This window comes from Canis lupus, chromosome 16 (assembly GCF_011100685.1).
Source record: "Canis lupus familiaris isolate Mischka breed German Shepherd chromosome 16, alternate assembly UU_Cfam_GSD_1.0, whole genome shotgun sequence".
In the NCBI taxonomy this organism is placed as follows: Eukaryota; Metazoa; Chordata; class Mammalia; order Carnivora; family Canidae; genus Canis; species Canis lupus.
In genome coordinates, this window is record NC_049237.1 from 4,810,158 (window position 1) to 4,826,127 (window position 15,970).

A 15,970-nucleotide genomic window follows, 5' to 3' on the forward strand; every position below is an offset into this window, starting at 1 on the left:
TATCTTCACAGATAACCAGAGGCTCTGGGAAATTCACGTGCACCTTTTCCTATCGCCCTTAGAGCAAGGAACAATTGTGAGAATAGACGTTGAAGAGCAGCTGAAATGCCACAAAATTCCCAGAGGTTGATTTGCAAAACAAGATCTAACCTGAGTCTAGTAAAGGTTCCCTCTTCACCCTAACAGGCTTGTAATTTCATTAGCAAGGAAATACATCATTGAACTTTCTAAAATGTCTCCATAGTCCCCAGCACAGCACTGGCCCTATAATAAGACTTAGATAAATACCTGATTCACTGACTTATTGATATAATAAGAAGCTGAGCTGAGTTCGTGGGTGATGGAGGGGAACATAATGAAGCAAATATGCCCCAGGCAGAGATATTTCATGCAAACTCTCACATAATAGAGGTATGCACTCATGATCAAATTCTCTTAGTTCCATTTCCTTAATTTTTTTATTTGCAGATAAAATATCATTTTTAATGTCTTTTCATTTTCATAGACACTCCATATAGTTTGTCCTGTTCTGTAAACAATGCTCTAGTGGCTCATTCTCAGCTCGGCCTCACTCTGAGCCCTACAACCAACTGGTGGCCCCAAACAGTGCAGACAGCAGGAGGCTGACTTGCTGCCACCATGTCTCAGGCACAGCAGGTACTGGCGGGGAGTCCTGAGGTCCTTAGGAGGGCTGTGGCAGAGAATGCGCTGGAAGAGTCTAGTACTTCTCGTGTTATATGGCGAGGACTTGAAATCTATTTCCTAGGTATCAAGTGCTTCGAGAGTACCTCCCTCAAAGCACCATTTTGCTACTGTGACATTTAACAGACATTTCAAACTTGAGAATGCATTCAGCAGCTTTAGTATATGCTGGCATTGAACACAGCACTCAAAAATCTGGTCCGGAATGAAAGAAAGATCTTCATCTAAGCCCCTTGCCTCTGCAGAATGCTGCGATCGACTACAATGACCCAAAGAGACTAAATAACTTATTAAGTTTTAGCTCGTGTACAAACCATCTAGAAGATCAACATTTCATCATATGTATGTATTATATGTTTTATGTATATTTTCCATACATAATATGTATATACGGATTACATATATTTTATGTGTATCTACTTATATTTAGTATCCTCTGATTTTTTTTATTTGTTTGATTTTCAGAAAATGAAAGTCCCATTGCTAGCCTTCATCATTAGCAAAATGGGCTCTATGAGGTATAGTTTTAGGACCAGCGGAAGGGCCCCACCCCCCAGCCTTCTGAAATTCCCTCTGCTCAACCCCTTGTAGGTGAGCGAAAGCCCTTGCACAGAAGCAATGTTTTATGTACAAAAACAGCTGTCTTAAAATATACAGTAGAGACAGTAATTTTTAATTCCTTTATACAAAAGTATAAAAGAATTCCCCATTTGGTGGGCAGATATTGCAAAAGCCTGAGCTCCTGAGGGCAGTGGGTGCCATAACACAGTGTGGAGGAGGATGGAGTACCCCAGGGGGACAGAGGAGCTTTAAAGAAGGGAAAGATCAGAGCTACTGAACACCAGCTGCCCGGATTTCACAACTTCGTCAGGCCAATTCAGAAAATGTCAGTTCTTTGAAACAGTACTATACAAGACAGCCTTATTTAAATAATTCTCCTGAAGCATGGCTGCCCTCCACTAATTGCTTGTTACCCAGAGCTGTCCTAATAACAGAGTTATTTGGTGTTTTCTTTGCTTACTGTTTTCAGGGAAAAACATATTTTAGCTTTTGATGCTTGATTTTGTAATGTCTGCACGTGTATAAATATTTCGATTGTGATCACTTCTCTACAGCAAGTTCTATACATGAATGGAAGAATCCAAATGCGCAGGTAGCGTGGCCAGAAAATTCACCTGTTTGTTTGTTTGTTTGTTTGTTTGTTTGTATTGAGAAACCAGGGCCACACCCCTCCCACTCCTTCATCCTCTTGTCTTTATAAATGCTGCTGAGGGCTAGAAGCCTCTAAGAACAAAACACAGAAGAAGAAAGCAAGGACAGAAAACTGCCACGGGGTCCCGGCTCCTTCTACTTCAACAAACCTCTCTGCTTGTAGACGTCAGGTGCACCCATGGAGCTTGCTTCCAAAGCCTTGGCCCAGCTCTTCCAGGATTTTACTGCTTCCTCTTCTTTTTTTTTTTTTTTTCTCTCTCTCTCTTTCTCTTTCTCTCCCTTTCTCTTTCCCTCCCTCCCTTCTCTTTCTCTCTTTCTTCCTTACTCTCTCTCCGCATCTCAGACAGCTGTGTCTCCGTGTCTCATCTTCAAACTCCACTTATTCAAAAACTCAACTTACTTGAATATTGTTAATCCACGATGTCTGAAATTGACTTCTCCTGTCTTAAAACCTCTAGTGCTTAGAGGAGAGTTCTCCAAAAGAGCAGAATAGTAGAAAAAGAGGCATGAGTGAGCCCAAACGTGTTCTAGGTGTATTCTTTATGTTATTTTTAATTTTTTCTTTCCATGGTATGAACTCAGAAATGGAATGCATATATAATATAGAGAGAAATGGAATGGAATACATATTTGCACTACAATCGGTTTTCCATGGCCCACCAGAATATAAAATCAATCCGGAGTTACCATGAAGTCAGGCTTTCCATCAGGACTCTGGATGCTCCCTCTGTCCTCCGTGTGGCTCCTCCACCTGCCTCCCTCTGCCCCATCTGCGCACACTGGGTTGGGGCACATGACACCTCTGACCTGCCATTTGCAATCCAGTGGCTCACACCATCTTTCTATAATTGCTGTTCTGGAATTTTTAAGAGGTTCACCATTTTATAAATCCTTGTCAAATTATTCCAGCTTGAAGAATAATTCTGGTGGCGATATGCCCAAGTGATTTATTCTCTACTTCATCTTAAATATTCTCACAATCATTTTTCTCCTTTAAGTTTTTTTTCTTACTTTCATATTTTTGCTCTTAACTCTTCCTTCTCCTCAAATCCATCTAGAATAACAGTTTAAGGTTTCCATGCCATTGCTTTTTATCATTGTGCTTAAATTTTTTACTGCTTCTATACTAATGTTTTTAGGATTTGGTCTTAGCATTTATTTCGAATTGAATCTATTTTAACTGAAGTTTTAAATTTTAGCTTTAATGTTTAACTTTCATATTAGAGCTCAGCTCTCCTATGTTTATGGGAATTAAGAGTTAGTAACATACTCCCATCTGTTTAACATTTCTTCTCAACATTTTATGTTCTTACAATTTTTAAAATATATTTTCCCAATTGCACCTCTTCTCTTATTCTTTTCTATACCCTTTTATAACATTTGGTGAGAACCTTGGTCCCCTTCTGTGTAAATTGTGTAATGAGTCTGAATTATCAAAAAATAGAGGAGGGTGCAGGTTTATTTCTGGAGTTGTCCTTAGGCTTACTTCTCCGGCATTTCCAAACAGATCTAGACCTCACACCTCTAATGAGGAACGTTCAAAAACAAACTTGAAACACTCAATTTAACCTATAGGTTAATCCTTAAAAGATTTTGTTCTTCCCAGGTAGGCTTCCCTTCATAAGGGAGGGTCTCTCATCTTATGTAGAGAGAGACACATTTTGACATTTATAACCTTTGCACATATTATACACATGTACCATGAGCCTGAAGGTTTTGCAAATTCAAAGCTAGGGCAGGACCCTCCATTCACTGCCCCTGGCCTGAATCCTGAAGAAATCAGGTGGTTATAGACCTGCTGCCAGTTATAGACCTTATGATTAATAATATAGCAGTGAACCAGAGAAAAATTCTAGTTACACTTGCACACTCAATCAATTTTCTGGATTGTGACAGTTCCCTTCTCAGAGGACCATCCAGGGGTCCTCCAAGTGTTGGAATACACTGACCCCCTTCACTCATTGGAAGGGTTAAGGTGAAGGTTCCAAGGAAAATTTGATCCAGATTCTGAGAGATGGGTGTTTATTTATGTGGGGAACTATATTGGGAAAATCCCAGGATAAAAAACATACCAGACCCTAAAGAGAAGAAACATTTTTGCTTTAGATCAATTTTTCGGTTCTCTTTAGGAAAATTCTGTATCGCGATGGATAGAAATGTTCTTCCTAAAGGAGCACTGAATATTCTTCTGGGGAGAATATAATTTCAGAAAGAAAACCTAAATCTATAAAGTCCTAGATGAAAATCAAATTATTTGTGGGTTTTTGCACTTTATATCCCTTCTGGTGAACCCTACTATGTAGTTTTTTTGTCTTATCATGGAGTTAACTTGAATTTCCATATAATGACGAATGTCAATGAACATTTTTCCATGTGTTTCTTGGTCATTTGAATATCTTCTTTTGGTGAAGTGACATTCAAATCTTTTGCAGATTTTGTTTTTTTTTTTTTATATTCTTATTATTGAGGTATAAGAGTTTTAAATGTTTAACACAAATGATATGTTAAGTACCTATTTTGAAAATATATTTTTCAGTCTGTGGCTTTTCATTTTCTTAAAAACCCAGAGAGGCTTATGTGTTTTGGCCAGGATCACACAGCAAGCCCGCTTGATTCTAATTCCACTGTTGTTTCCAATAAGCCATAATAAAGGCAGACTTTCCCCTCATACCACTGAGGAAAATCTGTGGTATGAGAAACATACCCACAGATCAGGAATCTATGGTGGGGGAAGGGGGCAGTAATCTGCAATTAATATGTTGCCTCTTAAGAAGAAACCCTGTTGGTAATTTCCCAAGTGGAAAGACTACCAGGCTCAAGTATTAATAGTCAACCCTTTGGTTTTTTAAGACCATTTCTAATGCAAGAAATAAATCTGATTTTTAAAAGCCCTCAGGACACATGGGTGACTTGGTTGGTTAAGCATCCGACTCTTGATTTTGTCTCAGGTCATGATCCCCAGGTTCTGAGACTGAGTCCTACATTGAGATCTGTGCCGGGCATGTAGCATGCTTCGGGTTCCTTCTCTTCCTCTGCCCCTCTCCCCACTAAAAAAATTAATAAATCAATAAACTTTTAAAAGCCCTCAATGTTTGACATGGACTCTATATATAAACAAATTTAAGCTTTAATAGAATGCAAAAAAAAAAAAATAGCTTTGCAGAGATTTCAGTGGGCCAGTACTATAAAATAGCAGTTTATACATAAGCACAGAATTTTGCTGAAGTAACAGAACCCCCATTTAAGGCCATAACAATGACCTGAGTGTTATTCTCTTTTCCATAGGAACACACATTCTAATAGAACATCCCTAGTCCATGAAGAGCACTGATATGTTTGTACTGATCATTTGTATCCTTCCACTTCATTCCCTTTGAAGTAACTGGCTAGGCATAGAAGGATATACAAAGTGACCTAAACATGGACTCAGTCTACCCCTTTGGCCTAATGCTTCTGACCAACTTATTGACTTTATTTTCCTCTAAAAGCAAAATTTATTTAAATGTTTCTTAATGACCTGAAAGAATTCCTAGTTATATTCAGTTACTAATTTAAGACAGTACAAGAAATCACGGAAAAGCATCTTATTTCCTAAACGATTAACTTCAAAGGAAATTGCAACTTATGATTTACCAAGAAATTGTCACATTCCAGAGAGAAGATTTTATGATACATGCATAGTTTCTCCTCAACTGAGACAGATGCATATTCTTTCAATTATATGGAAGCAAGTTGTTTTCTGAGTTCTTACAATGCTTTCTGATTTTAAAAAATTTCATTTAAAAGCCTAATTGGAAAAAAACAGAAAGAGAAACAAATGCCTGGGGAAGATGTTCTTACCCAAGAACTGATCAAGGAGTTCTTTGAACCATGGGCTTTAATTATTGGCTGGTCATTTCTTTTTATCCACACTGTTGGCATGGTTCCAGCTACATGGATGCAAAGGATAGTCTATGTAAGTTTTAAAAGAGTCACTCAGTACTTACTTCTGCCAAAATTGTAGACTCATCATTTTAATCATTTTATTATATAGTCTGCCTAAAATGCATGCCACTGTTTTCCTTGATAAACAGCAGACTGGGCCTTATCAGGCCTGTAGGTCAGTAAACCTAGAATTACATGCAGAATTTGGACATGAGTATTCCTCAGATGAGCCCAATTCTAAATTTTGTTTAAAGTTTTTATTTTTATCAAAATTATATGCCTATGTTTTAAACTTAAATATTTCTGTACTATTGTTATATAAAATAACTTCCCTGACCAATTCTCCTTTGTCCCATTCCCTCCTCTCCTTAGGTAGCCACATTCAATTCTTTCCAAGCTGACATTTTAAAAAAATTACTTTGATATTATTAAATAGCATGCTTACTAATTCTTGACTATTTAGCTTTAGTGTTTTCAAAAGGATACCCATTACAGAGGATGAGGATGAATCTTTATTTTCTCTCCCACCACTCTGTACTTGCCTGTCCCTCATCTCCATGTACTCTTGTTATAGTTTAATCATAATATAAATCAATAGTCAACATATACGTTGATAGGACTATGTAAACACTATTCCCAGCTGAGTTGCACAATAAACTATGATTACTCAACCTCACTGTACACCTCTTTGTTTTTCCTGGGTTAATAATTGCATACTTGTCTAATTTTCTAGGTAATTATCAATTTAACCTTAAATATTCAGGCAATCCTGTATCTCTCCTTAGTAAATAACAAATATATAAGGTAGTCTATCAATTTCATCTTCTTTAAGAAATATCCTCTGGAGTCATCTGAGGTGTTCCCATATGGACCAGTTGTTTACTAAACCTCCATCCCCTCCTAAAGATTCCCTTTTCTCTCCTCTCAGTGAGTTTTTTTATTGTTTTTTATTTTATACCTTCCTCATTCCTGGGTTACTTTCTTATTTTGATAAAGGATATTTTCCAGTATCTCCCAAGATAGGATGCACTAGTAGTAAATTTTTGAGAACTTACATATCTAGCAATACCTACTTTTTTTTCATACTCCATTGATAACTTGCCTGAGTATAGAATTATAAGATTGGAAATCATTTTCCTTTAGAATTTTGTTCTCCAGCTTTTAGTGTCTAGTTGGGTTTCCCACCACCCCCCCCACCCAAGGGTTCTGGTATGTCTAGATAATTTTCCTTGGTGAAGGTGAAATTTTGCCCATTTTTCTAGACACTCATTGGGCCTATTTGCTTAATAACTCATGTATATCAGATCAGGAAAAATTCTTTAAATCATTGCCTGAAAAAAAAAATCATTGCCTGATAATTTTTTCCCTTCATTTTCTGTTTTCTTTCTGAAACTTCTATTATTTATATAATGTATCTGCTGTAGTTCTCTAACTTATTTATTATTTCTCCTATTTTCCATTTCTTAGCTCTGTTTTCTGGGAAATTAATTTTATTTTCCAGTGTCTACTGTTGAGTTATTTTTTTCTGCTGTCTTATTTTTTAATTTTGAGGTCTTTGTTTCCTATGTCAGCATTTTTAGTTTCATCTGTTCTTGTTTCATGGTTATAATAGCTCCTTTAGTTCTTTCAGGATAGTCATGATGTTTTTTAAATCATCTCCGCTTTGTGTGTATTTCTAATCATTTCCTCTGTTTCCTCCAAGTTTCCTTTTTCCCTTCTTCATCTGTTTAATCTCTCCCTCTCTCTTTAATAAAAGAGGTTTTCCTCAGCTATCTGGCAGGTCTAAGTTGTCTGTTTTAATTTAAGAGTAAGAAAGTAAGAATGGACTCAATAATACATGGGCTAAGACTCAAAGCATGAATTTTATTGTGAGATGAGCAGAGGCACCTAGGTGGCTCAGTTGGTTGAGCAAACGACTCTTGATCTGCTCAGGTCATGATCACAGGGTCTTGAGTTTGAGCCTCGTCTTGGGCTCTGTTCTCAGCATGGAGTCTGCTTGCCCTTCTTCTTTCTGTTCCTCCCTCTGCTTGTGCTCTCTCTCTCTCTCTTTCTCTCTCTCTCAAATAAATAAATAATCTTTATTATGAGGGGAGGAGACAAGCATTTTATTAGAAGATCAGTGATGTTGGGACATCTGAGTGGCTCAGTGGTTGAGCGTCTGTCTTTGGCTCGGGTTGTGATCCCAAGGTCCCGGGATCAAATCCTGCATCAGACTCCCTGCAGCAGGCTCCCTGCTTCCTGCAGGGAGCCTGCTTCTCCTCTGCCTATGTCTCTCCTCTCTCTGTGTCTCTCATGAATAAATAAATAAAATATTAAAAAAAAAAAGAAAGTAACCCTATGTGTTCAACATCCTTTGCCTAATCACAGATAGGAACAACCTAGCGACCACAACTAGCTAGTGTGAAGTTTATGCCACCTCTGAACCTCAGGGTTTACAGGTTTAGATCTGTAGAAGCTTCCACCCTCTCCTACCCCAATTCACAAGGTCCACAAGTTTGAAGTATGCAGTTAGGATATACTGCCACTGGGTAGTGGATCTCAGTATCATTCCTAAGGTCTCAACTATAAATTGCATATTTTGAAAGAGATTCAAAGTTTATCCACTGATGTTTCTGTTCATATTATTTATGAAAAGAAATGTTTTCCTTTAAAGTGCAAATATTTAAATGTGTCCTAAGAAGGAATACAAGTGACGTTGAATCGGTTTGATACGTAATTTCTAAGGGAAATATCCTTCTCACTAACCTTTGTTATAAAAAACAGTTTAATCCAACCCTGTTCTTTATATAAATATCATATAGAATATTCCTTCTAACACTTCTTGAATTCTAAATTTCAAAGCAATATTTTAAATATTTACCTATGACTTTTTAGCCTTCAACAACTTTTGCCTTCCAAACCTGGAAGATTTTGAAATACATCTTCATTTCTCCTAGTATTTTGTTTCTTCTGGCTGTTGTAGTCCGCTGAATTGCTAGTGATACCTGGATAAATCTTCCCACACCTCATTAGAGCAAGAGAGATCATGCCAAGAACCAAAATCTAAATCGGTCAAAAGCCATTGTGAGAATAAGTAATACTCAGCACTAAAAATAAGCAAACTATTGATACACATAACTTAGGTACATCTCAAGGACATGATTATGAGGGAAAAAAGCCACACTCAAAGGTCATCCACTGTATGATTCCATTTATATAACATTCCCCAAATGACAAAATCATAGAGATGAAAAGCAGTTCATGATTGGCAGGGAGGAGGAGGCAGGTATGACTCTACAGAGTAGCAAGAGAGAGATCTTTGTGGTAATGGAGTAGTTTTATATCTTGACTGCAGTGGTGGCTACACAAAGTTACAAATGTGATAAAATGATACAAAACTATACATACAATGGACCAATTTCAATTTCATGGTTTTGATATTGTAATAACTATGTCAGATAGAACCATTAGGGGAAACTGGGTGAAGGGTACCAGAAACACTCTGTACTATCTTTCCAATTTCCTATGAATATAAAAGAATTTCAGGGGCACTTGGTGTCTCAGTCAGTAAAGCATCTGCCTTCAGGTCAGGTCAGGATTCCAGGGTCCTGGGATCGAGCCCCACATCCACCTTGGCCTCCCTGCTCAGCAGAAAGCTGGCTTCTTCCTTTGCCCCTCTCCTTGCTCATGCTCTCTCATGTTCTCTCTCTCTCTTTCTCTCTCTGTCTCTCTCTCTCTAAGTAAATAAATATTTTAAGAAAAATAATTTCAAAATAAATTTTTAGAGAAAAATTTAAAAAGAATTAATAGGGGCACCTGGGTGGCTCAGGCAATTAAGCATCCAACTCTAACTTCTGATTCAGGTCATTATCTTAGGGTGGCAAGATCAAGCCCCATGTTGGGCTCCACACTCAGTAGGGGTCTGCTTCTCTTTCCTGCTCTCCCTTTGCCCCTCCCTCCACTCATGCATGCTCTCTCTCTCTCTCTCTCTCAAATAAATCTTTTTTTTATTTAAATAAAAAGAACAAAGAAACCAATATCTTTTAATAATCAAAACTTAGATACCTGAAATTTATACATTAGAAATTGCTTTGAAGTACACCATCAGTTGTGGGCACCTTCTGTCCTGTTGTGTCTAGAGATGAAGTGAGGCAGTAAAACTCCCAGATTCCAGGTAGCAACAAATGAGTTTTATCTCACTACATCATGTTCTACATCACCACAGTGCAATTCATTTATACAGTTTGAGGATCCATGTACCATAATTTCTATATTGAGTTTGGAATTTAGCTTGAGTCTTAATTTCTAAATTTGTGCTTCTTTTTGGCTTCAACCTATTGAAACGGCATTTTTTTTAATGCTTTAAACTTGAATGTCTGTATTCAGTAATACAGCACCTTAGAATTTTGCATTTTTTTCTTTATTACTTGTCATATAGTTTTATTACTTCTTGAAATATTGTTTTCTTTTATTGTTCTGGGCTAGAGACTGTTAAAAGGTGGCAGCAGTTGCTCAGAATAACAACAACATTTTATGGAGAAGTTTAGAACCTTTATTCCATGAAGAAAAGTCATTCTGAAGTTTTAATGGTGCCCCTATCAATCATCACAATTATGTTATTGTTTGAACCTCACTACTGGAAAACAATGTGTGATATTCCCCCAAATCAAATTTTAATGAATAACAACTTGGTATTTACTGCATTGTTATTGTATTCTGGTAGCTTTGATTTACACTTGAATCATATCAACCATATATTTAGTTGATATGAAAGGCATTCCCCAGGCTAAAAACGGACTATATTCTATTCACAAATTGATGATTTTTAAACATAAAGCTTATTTTCTCATAGTAACACTATTACTTATAGTTGATTCACAGATTAATCTACAGTCAGATTTAAACCTAGAATTGGATGTATTACAACCAGAACTGTCATGGACCTATCCACTATCATTAAAGATTTGTTGATGTTGTTCCAAAAAATCAAACAAATGCACAGTTCTTTGAGGAAGATCTATTCAAACAGAGTAAAATGTCTCATATTTCCTCATATTACGTTTTCTAACTCTCCAATTGCTTATAATCTTGCTCACATTCTGTCCAATTCTGGCCTCGTGCTGACCTCCTAAGTTCAGTGGGAGATAAGGCCTCCAGCAGGAAGTTCGGATTCCACAAAGGGCACCCTGCAGGGCAAGAAGGTCAATTTGAATCCCTTTGCACCTCATCTTCCTTGCCAGTCATCAAATCAGTAGCTCTCAATTTGAAATGCATCCTTCCCTATCTGCTCTATGATACTGTTATTGTTAGCCCTTTGAGCACTTCTCTTTCAGAGTGAACACAGCATCTGAGGATGCAGGAGGGACACTCTTCTTTGGGGTCTCTGTGTGGGTGTGAGGGTATCAGCCTGGTTCTGCCAGAGACACTGATACAGAGTGCTTCTTTGTCCATCCATCCACCTTGCAGCCTCCACATGGTGTGGCCTTTCCATGGGAACCTGAGCCCCTCTAAGAGCACCAGCACTGTAGAAGCCTCATACCCCAATTCCCTCTGCGGCCCCCACAACCCTCTGCCCCTCTTGTGCCCTATAGGTTCCTACTGAGCCTCTGGAACCCATGGCTCTGCAATCCTGCCCTACTTGCTAATCACCTGCTCGCTTCCTGCTGGGCCAAAGCTGTGAACTTCTTCTCTACTATCCAGAGGTGGAGAAGGGGACAAATAGAATGGGCAACATGAGGGAGACAGTAACCTAAAGAAGAGGTTAATCCTAAAAGTAGGGTGATGGTTGGACATATGCTAACATGCATCATTCCATTCTTCTCAACAGCAAAGAAATGACTGTACCTACCAAAAGAAAATTCAAACAAGGAGATTTCATAGGTTGAAATGAGAGAGCTCCATGGGGCTGCTAGTCAACATCTAAATAGCTTTCCTGTGAGATAATGAAGAGGTGGAGGTTTCTGTTTCAGGAGGAGAGATTGAGAGACCTTGGGAAGCTTCAAGACTCCTTGGTCTCTTGGGGATGTCCTTGGATTGACTAGACCAGATATTTGTGTGTAAATTGTATTCTGATGACCAGACTGTTTATGTATTTGGAGGGGAAGGAGGATCTATGTTTGGTCAGATCTGTTAGCTTCATTTAGCATGATTTATACTTTATCATGTTGACTATATATCCTATCCTCCAGGAAGTCCAAGTTTTTCTTTTTGTTATATCTCAGCTTGGTCTCACAGAATTAAAAAAAAAAAAAAAAAAAAAAAAGGCTTCTGATGTGTCTCAGAGATTTACCATCATGCCAATTAGACAACACTGGTCAGTAATTTTTTAAAAAATCAAGGCAGAGAGTTCTAAAATGCAGATTGTCTGAAGAAGGATGGGTCTGTTTGAGAAGTCATTACCACCCATCACTAAAGGTGTCCCAAGCAGAAGTTGGACATTGGAGCTGGAAAATTACAGAAAAGCAGAAAACCATAGAGGTCTTATCAGCCCATGACTTCTAGGATTCTAAAAGCTGGGGGGAATTTGAACATTAAAATAATTACAGTTAAGTTCATTGAATTCAATTTTAGCCTATTATTCTAATATACTATTTGTGTGGCACAGATGCAGTTCCATTCTTTTCCCAAAAGGAGACAGCCTATGTCCTTCAAAGTGTAATTCTTGTGCACAAAGTTGACATTCAGAAAACGTGATCTGAGAGGCCATGCACCTCAAACTGTAAACAATAAAGGAATACTTACCCCTAAATTTTGACAGTGACCTTTAAGTATTGTTCTATTTCCTACCTGTCTAATAATATTAAGGTTTAGGTTGGAATATGGAAGCATGAATTTAGCTCTGGGGAAAATACTACTGTTTATAACCATGGGAAGAATTAAAAAGGAAGGTGGAGTTTTTTTAAGAGTTTTAAAATAATAATCCATGGGTACAATAGACTAAAAAAGTAAAAACAAACATTTTACTTCCAACATGTTTTTATTAAATTTCATGTTTTATTTTTAATAAAAAATAACTTAAACATATCCTCTTGTGACAAACTGCCATAAGCTAAACTTTCTTAGATTCGTTCAGAGTTAGACAGGAATTAGATTTAAATCATTTATACTTCTACTTATATATTTCATCAATATGTTTTTCACAGTTCACCAATGACCTACCTCAGTGTTCACAGAGCATGGCACCAGCATATGCTTGGAACATTTGATTGCTTCAAGAGAAGAAGTGATCGCAGGTTACAAAGTGAGTTTTTAATCAGCTTTCTTTTATAACACTTATCCTCTCTTGCCATTGGCCTCAGGCTTCCTGTTCTCCAAAATTCTTAGGCTTACATTTTATCTCTTTATCTGTTCAAGTGTAGCAAGCTTGTATCCAGTTCTACATGAAATTAAAATGTGTCACCACTCTCCTAGAGACATCTTATATTGCTTTTAATAATGTGTCCATCTTCTGTCATGAATAGGCAAGCACTAGTTCATCCCTCAATAGATGGTATTGATTCACTAAACCCTAAAGATTTTTGACCTTTTTAAAAAGTGATTCCCACTGCACAAGATATTTTACAAAGTGACAAGGACTTCTGTGCATTGAGATGAAATTGGTACCATTTAAATTGAGCATATTTTCTGGGGAGATTCAAAAATTGTATCGTTAACTAAGGGACATTTTGAATAATTTCAGTGTGCTTTTTCTGAAAAGGGAAATAGTGTAAAAAATGAGACTTCATGATGTAAATTGAATCTAAAATCAGCAAAGGGATTAATAACCTAAGTTGATATTGATATAAATTAGCTGTGAAGCTGAATAATGCTTTTGGGTATGAAGGAAGGATTAAACCAGAAACTAATTAGGCAATGAATGATCCAAATGACTGTGTACTTGTGATTTAGAGTCAAAAGATCCACATTCTATTCCCATGTCTGCCACCTGATGAAATTTACTTGCCTCCAAGTGCACAGTTTCTTCACAAGTGAAAGGCGGGGGCTGAATTAGATGATTGCTGAAATCTTCTCTGGATTTGGCAATCTATGATTTAGCAGGTTCACATGTCATCCAAAAATAACCTCTGGTCCAAGCTGGTTAATTTAAACAAAAGTCCTATATTCATTCATTCAATAAATATGTATTAAGCAAATGTTACATAAAAAGCATTGTAAGGTCCGTTGTAATAGATATTTGAAATTCAAAGTTTGTCGAAGGAAGTTTGAGTCTGACCTATCTGTACCTCATCCCAATAGAGGTATCCTGAAGAGCATCAAAAGGCACATACGGTTTGGAAGAGAGGTTGGAACTGGAGCTAGGGATTTGTGAGGGATCAGCATGTACTTCTCTTTTGCAATCGATGAATCATTAATACTAAAGGTGAGCACCAAGGGTCACATTTATTAAGGTAGCACATAGACCCATGGTCTCTTCTGGCCTATGGAATCTGGTGACAGATAGTACTGCCATTGATTCCTCATTCTCAGACACAAATTACTTTTCTTCTTCTCTCCTGTATCCTCCATAGCTGTCATCATTATGTCTCTCACTTGAAATGTCTTGTAGTTATTAAAATAATTTCTCAAGAGTATACACATTTCAAAGGTAATTTAGTAACCTAAAGGGATTATCTGACAACAGTGGAATGTTGGGCATCAGTGATAAGCTCTTGGAGGGATATTTCTATGAGGGGGGTATTACCAAGGCCTTAAAATTATATCATCAAGGTGAACATAAACTATGCTAATGCAAAATGCATATTCTTGAGCTTGCTTTTGCAAGCCATGGTAAATCATTCTGTTCCTAAGATTAAACTGGTAGTATCCTACTTACTTCCACTTTCAATATAGACATACCCAGGCAAATCACATATGTATTTACTAAATTGCTCAAGTACTTCCCATTTTCAGGAGGTTTTGTGTGCATGTATAGCCAAGAAATATTCTCATACTTAATGGTACTGTGAACAGATTTCTGTTATTTATATGCTCTTCATACTCAAATCAGTGTTTCATAGAGTACAATTTCTTTCACTCTATATCTTTCATTAGATCTATCTCTATCTCACTAAGCATTCAGTTAAATATGCTCAACAGAGTTTATCAGTTAAATATGCTCAACATGAGAGTAATGAATTCATTCATTCATTCATTTATTAAACCTATATAAGTTGAGGTCCTAATATATACTAAGTGCAGCTTAACTTTTTAAGAATATAAAAGTGAGTTGGGGTACCTAGGTGACTTTGTTGGTTAAACATCTAATTCTTGATTTCAGCTCAAGTCATGATCTCAGGGTCGTGAGACTGAGCCCTTTGTTGGGCTCTGTGCTGGGCATGGAGCCTGCTTGGGTTTCTCTCTCCCCTTCTGCCTCCACCTCTTCCCCCTTTTCTCTCTCCCTTCTCTCTCTTTCTCTCTCTCTCAAAAAAAAATATATGTAAAGATTTATATAAAAGTGGATATATAAAAAACAGAGTGTTTCAACTGTCAAGTGGGAAAGACAAGCAAACTGAAAGAGTTCTATCATTGCTTATAATATAAAAATTATATATATGTATATATATATAATGAAAAGTTAAATAAAACTTTAAGAGCTATAAACAGGAGATGAATTAATAATCATATATCCAATGTCCATACTGCCCAAAGCTATTTATAGAGTCAGTGGAATCTCTATCAAAATTTCAATAACATATTTCACAGAAATAGAAAAAAAATAATTCTATGAATTATGTGTAACAACAAAGTCCCCTAATAGCCAAAGCAATCCTGAGAAAGAACAAAGCGGGAGGTATCACACCTCCTGGTTTCAAATTATATTACAAAACTATTATAATCAAAATAGTATGGTATTGGCAAAAAAAAAAAAAAGACATAGATGAAAACAGATATCGGCAAACATAGACTAATGGAACAGAATTGAGAGCCCAGAAATAAACCTACACATATACAGTCAACTAATATTTGACTAGAAATCCAAGAATACTCAATGGGGAAAGGGTAGTTTCTTCAATAAATGGTGTTGAGAGAACAGGATATATTATATGCAAAAGAATGAAATTGGACCCCTATCTTAACACCAGTCAGAAAAATTAGTTTGTGGTAGATCAAGTTCTTAAATGTAAGACCTGAAACTATAAAACTTTAGAAGAAAACACAGGGAAGAGCTTCCCAA

The 15,970-nt window shown here is 37.0% G+C and overlaps 1 long non-coding RNA gene across 1 annotated transcript in view; it reads left to right on the forward strand.

Moving 5' to 3' along the window:
- The first annotated feature begins 5,230 nt into the window (after positions 1-5,230).
- LOC111090154 overlaps positions 5,231-15,970 on the forward strand; it is a 37,095-nt gene continuing 26,355 nt past the window's right edge. Inside the window, exons 1-2 of the long non-coding RNA XR_005371042.1 lie at positions 5,231-5,869; positions 12,960-13,057. This is a non-coding gene — a long non-coding RNA (uncharacterized LOC111090154). The remainder of the gene's footprint in view (positions 5,870-12,959; positions 13,058-15,970) is intronic.